The sequence below is a fragment of the Pan paniscus genome, chromosome 15 (assembly GCF_029289425.2).
Source record: "Pan paniscus chromosome 15, NHGRI_mPanPan1-v2.0_pri, whole genome shotgun sequence".
Lineage (NCBI taxonomy): Eukaryota > Metazoa > Chordata > Mammalia > Primates > Hominidae > Pan > Pan paniscus.
In genome coordinates this window covers 38,588,989-38,602,570 of record NC_073264.2, presented here as the reverse complement: position 1 = coordinate 38,602,570, position 13,582 = coordinate 38,588,989, and the positions used below count along the sequence as shown (strand labels likewise).

The 13,582-nt window shown below is 31.8% G+C and overlaps 1 protein-coding gene across 50 annotated transcripts in view; it reads right to left on the bottom strand.

The window, feature by feature from the left end:
- MIPOL1 (mirror-image polydactyly 1) overlaps nucleotides 1-13,582 on the bottom strand; it is a 387,061-nt gene that overhangs the window by 299,095 nt on the left and 74,384 nt on the right. The window lies entirely within an intron of this gene.

The window sequence follows — 13,582 nt, the reverse complement described above, 5'->3', positions numbered from 1 at the left end:
CATTGCTTATAATAGCAAAAGCTTAGGCATAACCCAAATGTCCATCAACATTAACAGGAATAAATAAATTACATTCAGAATGGAATACTACCCAGCATTTAAAATGACTTGACTATGGACAAATGGACAAATCTCAAAAACAAAATGCTGACAAAAATAGCAAGTTTCAAAGTAAAACAACTCTACCAACTATTTATGAATAGACACAATTAGTAAAAACAATACAATGAGCAGGCCAGGCACAATGGCTCACGCCTGTAATCCCAGCACTTTGGGAGGCCGAGGCAGGTGGATCACCAGGTCAGGAGATCGAGACCATCCCGGCTAACATGGTGAAACCCCGTCTCTACTAAAAATACAAAAAATTAGCCAGGCATGGTGGTGGGCACCTGTAATCCCAGCTACTCGGGAGGCTGAGGCAGGAGAATGGCATGAACCCAGGAGGCGGAGGTTGCAATGAGCAAAGATTGTGCCACTGCACTCCAGCCTGGGCAACAGTGTGAGACTCAGTCTCAAAAATATAAATACATAAATAAAAATAATAATAATACAATGATCATGGAAAGGATAAACACAAAATTCAAAATAGTAATCATCTCAGTGGGAAGGTGGAAGGGGAGAAAAGAAAATGGGTAAGGGAAGAATAAAATAGGACAATGCTGTGCTGTTATAGTAGTGCACATCTGCACAGAGCAGGGGGCACTGTTGATATAGATTTTAATACAAATGGCATCATCTAGATTTTTGCAGCACTATATCAGGAGGTTTAATGTTATCTAAAATTATCATTTCTTAGGCATAATTTTATTGTTTGTATGTTTGAAATCTTACATAATTTTTAAAACATTACTGCAATGTGGGCCGGGCACGGTGGCTCACGCCTGTAATCCCAGCACTTTGGGAGGCCAAGGTGCTACAGAATATCCTTCCAGTAAGGGCAATAATAACAGCTTGGAGAAACCAACATGGTGTATCTTGCATAGTATGGAAAACAGTATGGTGTATGGAAGAATATGAGTTTTAACTGTGATTTAAGGTACTAAAGGTTAGCAAGCTTGTTTGTGTTAATTTCTTAAATTATTTTAGTTGAAGTTCAGGTATATAAAATGGGTAAAATACCACTATTCATGATGTTATGAAAAATTAAATTAGAAAATATATGAAAGCTCTTGGCCAAATAAATAAAATACAGTGGATCATCAACAAATGTTAGTTCCATTCTACCACTACAGTAACCATACTCAAACCACAGACACACAATGTGACTTAACTCCTAGACATATCAATAATGTGGTTTTGATTAATTTGTACTGCTTACATATTAAAAATCTAAGTCAAAAGTCCTCAATTTTTAGCCTTTTTCATTGGCAGGCAAAAATTATGTAAGAGACTGAAAGAGAAATTATTCAGAATCCATTCTATATTGTATGCTGCATACCACAATTATATTAATAATAGTTTATCAAAAATATTGGCTGGGTGCAGTGGCTCTTTCAAAACAGCATGAGGCGCCAGGCGTGGTGGCTCACACCTGTAATCCTAGCACTTTGGGAGGCCGAGGCAGGTGGATCACCTGAGGTGAGGAGTTTGAGACCAGCTTGGCCAACATGGCAAAACCCCATCTCTACTAAAAATACAAAAAATTAGCTGGATGTGGTGGCGGGCACCCGTGATCTCAGCTACTGAGGAGGCTGAGGCAGGAGAATCGCTTGAACCCGGGAGGTGGAGGTTGCAGTGAGTAGAGATTTCGCTATTGCACTCCAACCTGGACAACAGAATGAGACTCTCAAAACAAACAAACAAACAAACAAACAGCAACATCAAAAACAAAAAAGCAGCGTGAGGAATTGATACAGTAGTCCCGTCTTATCTGTAGTTCCTTTTTCCACGGTTTCAGTTATTCATAGTCTGAAAACATTGTGAAACACTTCAGAAATAAACAGTTCATAAGTTTTAAATTACATATTGTTTTGAGTAGTGTAATGAAATTTTATGCCATCTAGCCCAGGGTGTGAACTGACTGGCTAATTAGATCCATGCTGAATACTCTACCACCACTTTTCCACTACTCACAATTAAGAAATACAATCATAACTACCTTCTTTTTTTTTTTTTTTTTTTTTTTTGAGACAGGGTCTTGCTCTGTCATCCACGCTGAGTGCAGTGGCACAATTACACCTTACTGCAGCCTCTACCTCCCAGGCTCCAGCCGGGTTTCACCAAGTTGGCCAGGCTGGTCTCAAATTTCTGGGCTCAAGTGATTCTCCCACCTCGGCCTACCAAATTTTTATTTTTTTGTAGAGACAAGGTCTCACTATGTTGGCCAGGCTGGTCTCGTACTCCTGGGCTCAAGTGATTCTCCCACCTTGGCCTACCAAAATGCTGGGATTATAGGTGTGAGCTACCATGCTGGGCCTAATAACTATCTTGATTAACTGTATATTAATCTGCAACAATCCTTGGGCAGGGATCCAATGTGGTGGTGCATGCCTGCAATCCTAGCTACAAAGGTGGCTGAGGCAGGAGATCGCTTGAACCAAGGAGGTGGAGGTTGCAGTGAGCCGATATCACGCCATTGCACTCCAGCCTGGGCAACGAGAGCGAAACTCCATCTTAAATAATAATAAAAATAATATTACTGCAATATTAGACAAAGAGGGCCTCAAATACCTGAATCGCTGAACCAAATTTTATTTATACTGTCAAACTACAAAATAAACTTCAGAAAAATTTTGAAATGCTCTTTTAGTTTGTAAGTGTTATATACAGAGGGCTTCTTTGGTCCTGTGTGATCAAGAGAAAACACTTTTTTTTTAAGGCTACTTCAAATCCAAAGATGTATATGTGCATTTAAAGGACATTACCATTTATGTATTCTAAGGTTAAAATTTAAATGCCAGAAAACACACATGCACAAACACATAAAATCTGGTTATAGAATTTATAAATGATAAGAATGTTTTTCAAATTAAGGTATTACTCTAAAGATTCAATGCAATCCCTATCAAAATTCTACTGTAATTCTTCACAGAAATAGGAACAGAAATAGAAATAGAAAAAACAATCTAAAATTCATATGGAATCACAAAAGACCCCAAACAGCCAAAGCAATTTTAAGCAACTACCATTTAAAATATATCACAAAGCCAGAGTAATCAAAACAGCATGGTGGCTAGGTGCAGTGGCTCATGCCTGTAATCCCAGCCCTTTGGGAGGCCAAGGCGGGTGGATCACCTGAGGTCAAGAGTTCGAGACCTGCCTGGTCAACATGGCGAAACCCCATATCTACCAAAAATACAAAAATTAGCTGGGCATAGTGGTGTGTGCCAGTAATCCCAGCTACTCAGGAGGCTGAGGCAGGAAAATCACTTGAACCTGGGAGGCGGAGGTTGCAGTGAGCTGAGATCACGCCACTGTACTCCAGCATGGGCGACAGAGCAAGACTCTTCTCAAAAAAACCAAACCAAACAAAACAACAAAAAAACAGCATGGTATTGTCATAAAAAGACACACTGACCAATGGAACAGGAGAGAGCACCCAGAAATAAACCCACACAATTATGGTCAACTGATTTTCAACAAAGTGCCAAGAACACACAATGGAGAAAGTACAATCTCTTCAATAAATGGTGCTGGGAAAATTAGATATCCACATGCAGAATAAAAATAGGCATCATCTCATCCCTTATTCAAGAATCAGTTTAAAATGCACTAAAGACTAAAACATAGAACCAGAAATTATAAAACTACTAGAAGATAACACAGGCGGAAAGTTCCATGACATTGGTTTAGACACAGACTTCTTGAATATGACCCCAAACGCACAGGCAGTGAAAGTAAAAAAAGACTAATAGGATTGCATCAAATTAAAAAGCGTCTGCACAGTTAAGAAAACAATAATAAGAGACAACCTACAGTGTAGGAGAAAATATCTGCAAATGACACATTAATGAAAAGAATAATACCAAAAATATACAAGGAACTCGAACTATTCAATAACAATTAGCCTGACCAACATGATGAAACCCTGTCTCTACTAAAAATACAAAAATTAGCCAGGCCTGGTGGCATGCGCCTGTAATCCCAGCTATTTGGGAGGCTGAGGCATGAGAATCACTTGAACCCAGGAGGTGGAGGTTGCAGTGAGCCAAGATCGTGCCACTGCACTCCAGCCTGGGCGACAGAGTGACGCTCAGTCTCAAAACTAAATAAAATAAAATAAATAAAAATGGGCAAAGAACCTAACAAATATTTCTCAAAAAAAGACACACAAATGGTTAACAGTTATATAAAGAAAGCTTAACATCTCTAATCACCAAAGAAAGGCAAACTAAAATCACAATGAGCTATCATCTTACCCCTGCTAGATTGGCTATTATCAAAAACACGAAAGATAACAAGTGTTGGTGTGGATGTGGAGAAAAGCAAACCATTACACAATGTTGGTGGTATTGTAAATTACTACAGCCATTTTGGAAAACGGTATGAGGTTCCACAAAAAACTAAAAGTAGAGTTACCATGTGATCCAGCAGTTCCACTTCCAGGTATGTATCCAAAGGAGTTGAAAGAAGTATGTTAAAGAGATGCCTACACTCCCATGTTCACTGCAGCATTACTCACAATAGCCAAGATATGGAAACAACTGATGTGCCAAACAATAGATAAATGAGTTTTTTTAATGTGGTACAATGGAATACAATACAGCCTTTAAAAGCTAGGGTTCGGGTTTTTCAGCTGGAAAAGCTGAAAAAAAGAAGGGATATACTGTCATTTGCAGCAACGTGGATAAACCTAGAGGACATTATGCTAGGCGAAATAAGCCAAGCACAGAGAGACAAATACCTCATGATCTCACATATGTGGAATCTAAAAAAATGGAACTCACATAAGTAAAGAGTAGAACAATAGCTACCAGAGGCTGGGGGTGAGGGTGGAGGAGGAAAGGAGAGATATTGGTCAAAAAATACAATTTTCAGTTAGACAGGAGGAATAGGTTCTGTTGATCTATTACACATCAAGGTGACTTATAATGAAGAGTAACGTATATTTCAAAAAGCTAAAATAATGGATTTTAAATGTCCTTATCACCAAGAAACAGTAAGTATTTGAGGTGGTGAATACGTTAATCAGACTGATTTGATCATTTCACAATGTATGTACATGTACTGAAACATCACATTGCACTTCATAAATTTGCAAATCATACATCAGTTAAGGGAATCATATATACGATTATTATTTGTCAATTAAAAATAAAACAAAAAAACCCTCAAAACCAAAATTAAGGTATTTACTGCATGATAATCTTTAACATCTATTAGGTTAGATGTGAAATTTGTTGGTTATAAAAAATCCTGATTCTGGAATTCAGTACTTTTGAAGGATCAATATGCAACTCTCAAACATTTTGAGTAAAGAAAACTTAATTGTAAACACTGAGCTTTTCCAAGGTAGATGACTATTACAAAGTTCACTAGAAAATCAATATAGCATTTTAGTTGGAATTTGCTCATTAAACACCCACAGCTCTAATGCAAATTATGATGGAATGAATAAAGCAAATACGCATGCTTCTTTCTTTTTATTAAATGTAAAATCTACTGTTAATTGCATCTCGTATGTCATACAAACTTTTGTCCTTAACTGTTAAATAGAAGCTTTAACAAAAGTCATTAGAGATTCTCTTTCTTTGACTTGAATAAATTTCAATATTTGTTCAGTAAAGGTTCACAGCAGTTAAATTACATTAACAAATATTATTAGCTACTATGTAAGCCAACCAAGTAAAATACTTATATTGTAGGTAAAACAAATCATTGGGTGTTTACAATAACATTTGGATATCTCCATTTTTAAACACGGTTATCAAATATCCTATAATTCTTAGTCAAATGAGAAAGATTCAGAGAGGATCACCCGTACCCCCCTCAACCAAATACTCAAATTTGTTTAGTAAGCTAATTGTTTTCTAATATGGGCAAGAGTAAATATGAAGAAGCTGAACCATACTAAGTATGAGTTTATTGAGTCAAGGCAGAGTACATATTTTCTTAGTAGACCCAAGTCTATTGACAAATCCATATTCCACACTTTTCAAACTACTTTTAAAATACAGTACGAGTGAGACAGTACCTTGGATAACATTCTAGTTTAAACATTGGCTCATGATTCTCTAAATAACATAATTGGGAGGATAGACATTTCACAGGAAAAAGAATCCATCTGTTAACATCTTATGGTAGTTATGTAAATATAAAAGGCTAAATTAAAAAGAAGGAAAAAGAAATCATTAGGATTTTAAACATATTAAATAACTGGATAATAATTCATGTTGGAAAATTCTAAGCAATATAATATAGACAATAATTTTGTAAAAGACCAGACTTTACTACATATGAAAGAATCTCAAATTCTATGAATATCTACCATTAGTTTTACATGAGAAATAACCATCTGGAGAAGACTTATAATGATGTTAAATTCATTTCTTGCAAATATGAGAACAATTAACATTTATAAAACCACCACATATATATTCTAGAACTACAAACATTATATATTTTAATTTCCTTAATAATTGTAATTTTTCCTTCTTTGCATAAACTGGCTATTGGAAATTTTAAAATAGATGGTAGATGCCCCACACCAGTAGAAAATTAACCAAAACCGACTCAAATTAGTTCGATGTTTCTGTTTTTGGCATAACAATGCTGAATTCAACTTATTACTCCAGAACTTCTTTCATAGACCAGACTATTTTTTTTTTAAACTGGACTTTGCAACATTTTATACAATTACTTTGTAAATAACTTTTTCTGATTAAACGGTAGTACAAACTCATAAAAATTTAAAGGAGAAAAATATTTAGTATAGCTTTGTAACCCTGTAATTAAAATAAGCAGCATATGTTCCTATATTCTTCAGTATTCTTAAAAAATATAAAATAGCAGGTGAAATTTTATCATTTGGACATGCTATATGTGATTCAACTAAGATGCTCCTAATATTAGATTGTACACCATTTCCAACTATTGGCTATATAAACAACACTGTAATGGATATCTTTGTATACACATCTTTATGTATATACACACCTAATTACTTAAGAAAATTACTAGAAGTATGATGGCTAGATTAAAAGTCAGCTTTTAAAGCTCTTAATATATACTGTCAAATTTTCCTCTGTAAAGTTGCTGTAAATTTATACACTCAGCATCAGTACAGAAAGTGTTCAAGATTAATTTGAAAATTATGCAAAATAGTATGTTTCAGTAGCAAGACAATGAATCAAAAGCATTTTTTAAAAAACCCTCGATAACTATACACATGTATTTACTACAGAAAACTCAAAGACTATATTAAAAAAGTTTTCTGAAAATATGCTCTATGCTTACATTCAAAGATTTAATATATGTGATATTGGAGCTACCTTTTCCAATGTGAAAGAGAAAAGTTTATCCCTGAAGCATTAAAATCAGTATTGATAATTGTATGTCTTTTGAAATATAACTTAAAAATTTTTTATTTACTAAACAGACTATCAGCCTTAAATTTGATACCAATATGAAAATTCTTTGAAATATAACTGCTATCTAAACATTTTCTAATCTCATTTCCTCTTTAGGATCATTAGACGTGTGAAAAAGTCTTTAGATAACTTTCTGAAAAGTTTTATTTTTGTTATGTTTTAAATACCTTAATTACATATATTTTCAAAGGCTTGACATTATGCTAAAGTCCATTGTATGTTAAACCCAATAAAATATTTCCAGCTGTTGGCTATTCTTATGTATAATGGATCCTCCGTCTACTCCAATTTTATTGCTTTTCCAGAAAAAAAACAAACTTTTCTAGGAAGCAAGGATACAAATTGGTTATATTCTTTCCTCAAGTATTATTTGACCTGGCACTCGTCAGAATTCATTCTGATTCATATCCATAGAATTCTGTAGCCAAAGACAGTAATATAATCAATAGTCTATCAATATTTCTACCTGCTGTGTTTCACAGACATGGGCCTTCATGTTCTTATCTGAAATTAGTGTTCATATTCTTGAAATCCTTTTTCTTTTCAAATTAAAAAAATACAAATATAAATTTAATGTAGCATTATAATTTAATACTATTAAGGCATTCAAGTATTAGGTTAAAGGCTATCACATTTTATTGATGCCCATTATATACACAGAAAAATTAGATTCCAATATGTACTATTTCTTAAAGATAAAAATTATGCCATTTTCTGTTCTGGTAAAGAAAATTAACTCTTGTTCCTCTTAATTAGATGGTCAACATCATCTGAGATATGATACATAGTAACAGATAATCTTTTTACAAGAGAATAATGTAAACATTTTCTATAATATAATTTTTTCCCATTTTAATCCACTGGGGTGTCTTGATATACTTGCTATAATGGTAGATTACAAATCTATATTTTTACCCTTTATATTTTAACCTGAATAGAAAAACTTAAGTTGTAAGTTTCGGGGATTCTGTGACTGATCCTTTGAATAATCACAATTAAACTCCTCTTCTCTCTACCAAAAGAAAATAAACATTCTCTGTAATAAAAAATATATTGACAATATATTTTTTTAATTTACAAAATATCAGTCTAAATTTGCGTGCAAAGAAAGAAATCTATGTTTAAAGAGAAAAATCAAATGCTTGCATCATCAGTACAAGTAAGCTAAGCAAATTATGTAACCATTGAATTACATGTTAAAATGCAGTAAGATAGATTAGATGATAGAGAGAGAGAAAGAGAGAGACTTAAAAACACAAGACTTAGGAACTAAGGAGTTCTTTTGGCTAAAACCTAATATTGGCTTTATTTCAGTTTAATTGGAAGAGGATCTCAAATTCATCTTCTCCATGAGATATCAGGAACCTGGATTTCTCTTTGTACCAAAGGTTAATAAGAAATGTGTCTGCAAAAGTCAAACAGCATTAAATACCAAAAACTGATTATTATTCTACAGGAGTTGTTCTGTCATTCATAATCTCTCCATGCTCCAACCTTCCACAGCTAATCTTTAATGGATGACATGCCAGAAAGAAAAATAACTAACATATAAAGCAGAGGCTCTAAAGTGAGCTTTTAAGAAATAGAAAAATAAGGCTTTTAAAGAAATACTAATATTTTAAATATCACAAAATAACATATAAAACACTATTTAAATACTTTTATGTAAAATTCAAGCATCATCTGCATACTATAAAAGCAATAGAATAGAATTTAATAGAATAACAAAAATTAAAGAAACAAAAAACACTAGATAATGCCCACTGTGACTGTTTAGGAAAAATGAAAGGTTTAATTGAACAAGCTATTTTTAAAAGGCATAAAAACACATCATCACTGATATAAGAGCAAATTAATGGATGCAAATTAGGCCATAGCATACTATGTCTCATTGTTAAACTCAATTTAACTAAAATAAATTTTAAAATGCTTGTGTTTTAATGACTTTTTTTAGGTGAGAAGAGATACATACTCAAAGAACAAAAATGCAATGTTTCTCCTCTGCTTCTCTAAAACATCCCCTAGTATTTGAAGGTCATTCATACAATTTTCAAATAATATTACCCACATGTATAATTTAATGAGCTAAAACTCAGTAAAAAGTCTTAAACAGCTACAGTGAAGTAAATCATTAACACATAAGGAGTGAGATGGTCATTTCAGCTTTCCTAAGACTAAATAAGAATTATTTATTACACATTTTAACTTTTTTTTAGAGATTTTAAATTTTAAAAAAATATTTTCACACTTTTGAAATAAGGTTAATTCTAAAAATCTAGGAAAACTCAAAACTGAGGATCAAATTAAATAATAAATAAAAATTCTTTGTAAACTATTTTAACAAAAGAAATAAAAAATCAATTCCTTGTGAAACAAAACCATATATAAATAGCTATCCCATACTTATCTATATAATTAGTATGGGATAGTAATTTACATAACCACACAATTAGGAACACTTTGAGTATGTCCTCTATTAGATGAAGAAGTCTTGAGAAAACGAGATGGTTACATCATCATCTTATCATCATAATTATTATTTATTGAGTGCCTTCTATGGGTTAAGCACTTCGTAAACATTATCTCACTTAAGCATCACAACAACCTATAGTAGATTTTTAACTAATGCTTAGTGAGGCTGTCATTACACATGATAAGTGTCAAAAAGATCAGAACAAAGGTCTGAATCCCAAGTCTGCGCATTTAACCACTACTTACAACATGTATGGTGTATTATGATTGAGAAGTAATACCAGGCAAAAAAATGCCTGAGATCCCAAATCTGTCTTATATGCTGATCTATATTCAGTGTCTAACACAGTGCCTAGAACATAATGAGTCCACAATAAATATTTGTTTGATTTGTAAAGAAGTAAGCATAGTTCCTCTGAAACATTAAAGTGCTTAATAAACAGTATCAATGATGGTGACAATGACAATAATGATGGTGATGTGAGAAAGGAAAAGAAAGGTAGTCAACCATCAGAGATTTTAACATGATAGGGGACACAGCTGAGTTTCAAACTATCATAAAATCACATTAGAATAACAGATTTGTGTTATGAAAAAACCAATGGGGAAACAAAGGAAAAAGACTTGAAGCTAAGTAACAGTCTACATGAAAGTTTATCATAGGTACATATTGCATAAAAGCTGAAATCTTTTGCATCTCATTTATTTTGAATTCACATTTGAGTAAAATGTATTAGTGATATTAAATATCTATATCTCAACTGTGATTTTATTAATAATCCAATACTTTGTTTCTTCTTTTGCTTGTCCATTTTTCAGTTTAGTGCCCTTTCAAAATCTATTAACAGTAACCCATTAATTTTTAATTAAAAGCCAAACAATAAAATGTCTTTTCATAACTGCTGGAAATGATGACATCAAAGATTTAAGAATTTCATAAACGTAAAAGCAATAAAATAATATTAATTTGAGACACAACTTACTGAGTACTAGTTATATACCATGTCCTTACATATATTAACACTAATCCTTAAAATAATCTGGTAAGTTGGTTAATATTCACATTTTACATCAGAGAAGATAAACCCAAAGAGGCTAAATAACGTGCCCAACGGTAGAGAATCAATATCAAGTATCCAAGCTGTAATTTGAACCTGGATCAATGTGACTCTAAGGATTTTGGTCTTCCTAATTGCTCCAAACTGCCTACAGAGAACTGGACATCTTTTGTTTTATGTGGTCTTGACTGTACCAGATTCTTCTAAATTATACAATCACCTTGGAAGACAAGATGGACTAATATATATATAGATACATAATAAACATAAATATATAAAAATAAATACAAGGAAAAGCTGAAAGACTAAAAAAATGGTGTGGGTAAAAAATGGCAAAACTGGATCACAGCCATCATATGGTTTTCATAAAACCATAGAGTCTTTATGTCTCAAATTTTAAGATTAGAGTGCAAGTAATTTCTAAAAAAAAAAATCACATCTTTTGAAAGCAACGTTTTTTTTTAACACTAAATCTATGCTCATTATAGAAAATCTGAAAAAGGCAGAAACTGTTCACCGAAAAATCAATAGTTTCACTTAAAGACCACCAACATTTGCCTCTTATTTTATGTAATATACATGTATGTATATTTTATTTTTATAAAATCATACTATAAATAGTTTTTCCCCTATTTCACTTAATAGTTATGAAGTTTTTCTCATATCCTCAAATATTCTTAATTATTACAAAATGTCTCAAATTATAAATGTATCATAACTTATTTAATAATTCCCTTATGGTTAGACTGTTTTTAATTTTCTTGCTATTGCAACTAATATTATATGAATATCTTTAAATATAAATCTCTATATTTTACATACTCTAAGAAAATGCCTACTATTTCCTTAGGGTACCTCATATTTTAATTAACATTTTATTTTTAAAATCTATAGACAGATTGTCTCCTATTTGCTGTTTCCAATGTTTAGTTCAGATGTTTTTATAAGTATTTCTTTTATTGTGAAATGGTTTGATCTTTTTAAACATATATATTCTGCTTAACTACGTTATAATACTTATGTATGTGTGTGTGCTTATAACATATTTTGCCAAATACACTTTTTATTTCAAATATAAAAATGAGCAGTCATAGAAACAAACATCCATGCATATGTGGATTATTTGTTCTTTCACATTACAAGAAATAAAGAATTCATTAGATGTCATCATAGTCCTATACTGCTCTTTTTTCTATTAAGATACTGACAAGGTAGTTTTTGTTGTTCTGTTTTGCTTTTTGACTGTACCTCCTATTCATCAGATAGAAAATAAGTTTATTTAAGACAAGTTTATTAAGACCATACATAAAATGGGAAAATATGAAAAGGTTCAAAAGTCCACCAAAGAAAGGGTCAGTTACCAAATTTTTTGTTGTTTTAAACCAATGAATTTCTTCAGCAATTCATATTATTTTGACATAATAATAATAATTCTTTCTAATGTTATAGGCAAAATACTTTAAGTCTCTTCTAAAAATGAGATAGAAGTAAAATATTAAAGAGGAAAGATATACTTTGAAAATTTATCCCTTAAAACAACTTTGGGAATTTTCATTTTGTGTCATTTTTATAAGCAAATGGTTGGACATATCTCTTTTAACTAGATTGTTTTGTTCCAGAGAAACTAAATAACACTGTTATTTTCATCAATTTAGAATGCTATAAATATTTTATTAAACATCTTTTAAATAATTGACATTTATTAATATAATATTTTGTTATTGAGAAATATAATAACAAAGTAATCAAATTATTTCCATGTTATGAATGCCTGATTCAAACTGTTCAAATGGGAACACTTAAATATATACCAATAAATAAATATTTGAAGTACCTGCTTAGCTACATTATAAAAAAAATTAAAGAGTAAATATTATTGCTTAATTAGGTTTCCCCTCCAAGAGATAAATGGGCTGGGCAGACACATTAATTCATGACTATCAATAGGTTATGAAAACCCTAATCTTATTAAATTATTTCTGTAAGACATATGCAAAGTTAACATTATGCAAATGCGTCAAAACAAAATTCTTGTAAGAGTATCCAAAACAAATTTCTTCTAATAGTATCCTAACAATTAGTATATTTATATATGATTATAAAAAGCCAAGAAATTGCCAAATTGTTCAAAATTTATATTTGAAATGCTTATTTTTAACAAACTATTAATTTTCCTTAAAATATGTTACTTTCATATTTTCCCACACACAAAAATAAAAACATTACGGTAGTTTAACATTAACAGAAAAGCAACTATCTAGTATTCAGCTGGTGTATTTATTTATGGTCATCTTTGTTATATTTTCATAGCAATGTTTAGTTCTATTTTCCACAGTCATATTTTAAAGCAAGCTCTCCTAGTTAATTATATTTCTGACCTAAAAGAATTCTTTCACCTATGTAATCCCATTAAGTGACTTGTAAAGCATGATTATGACCTCAGACTAATCACAAAATTCAATTGTTTCTTAAAAGCATTCCAAATGATATAAAAATGTTAAAAATCAGTGATATCTAAAATGG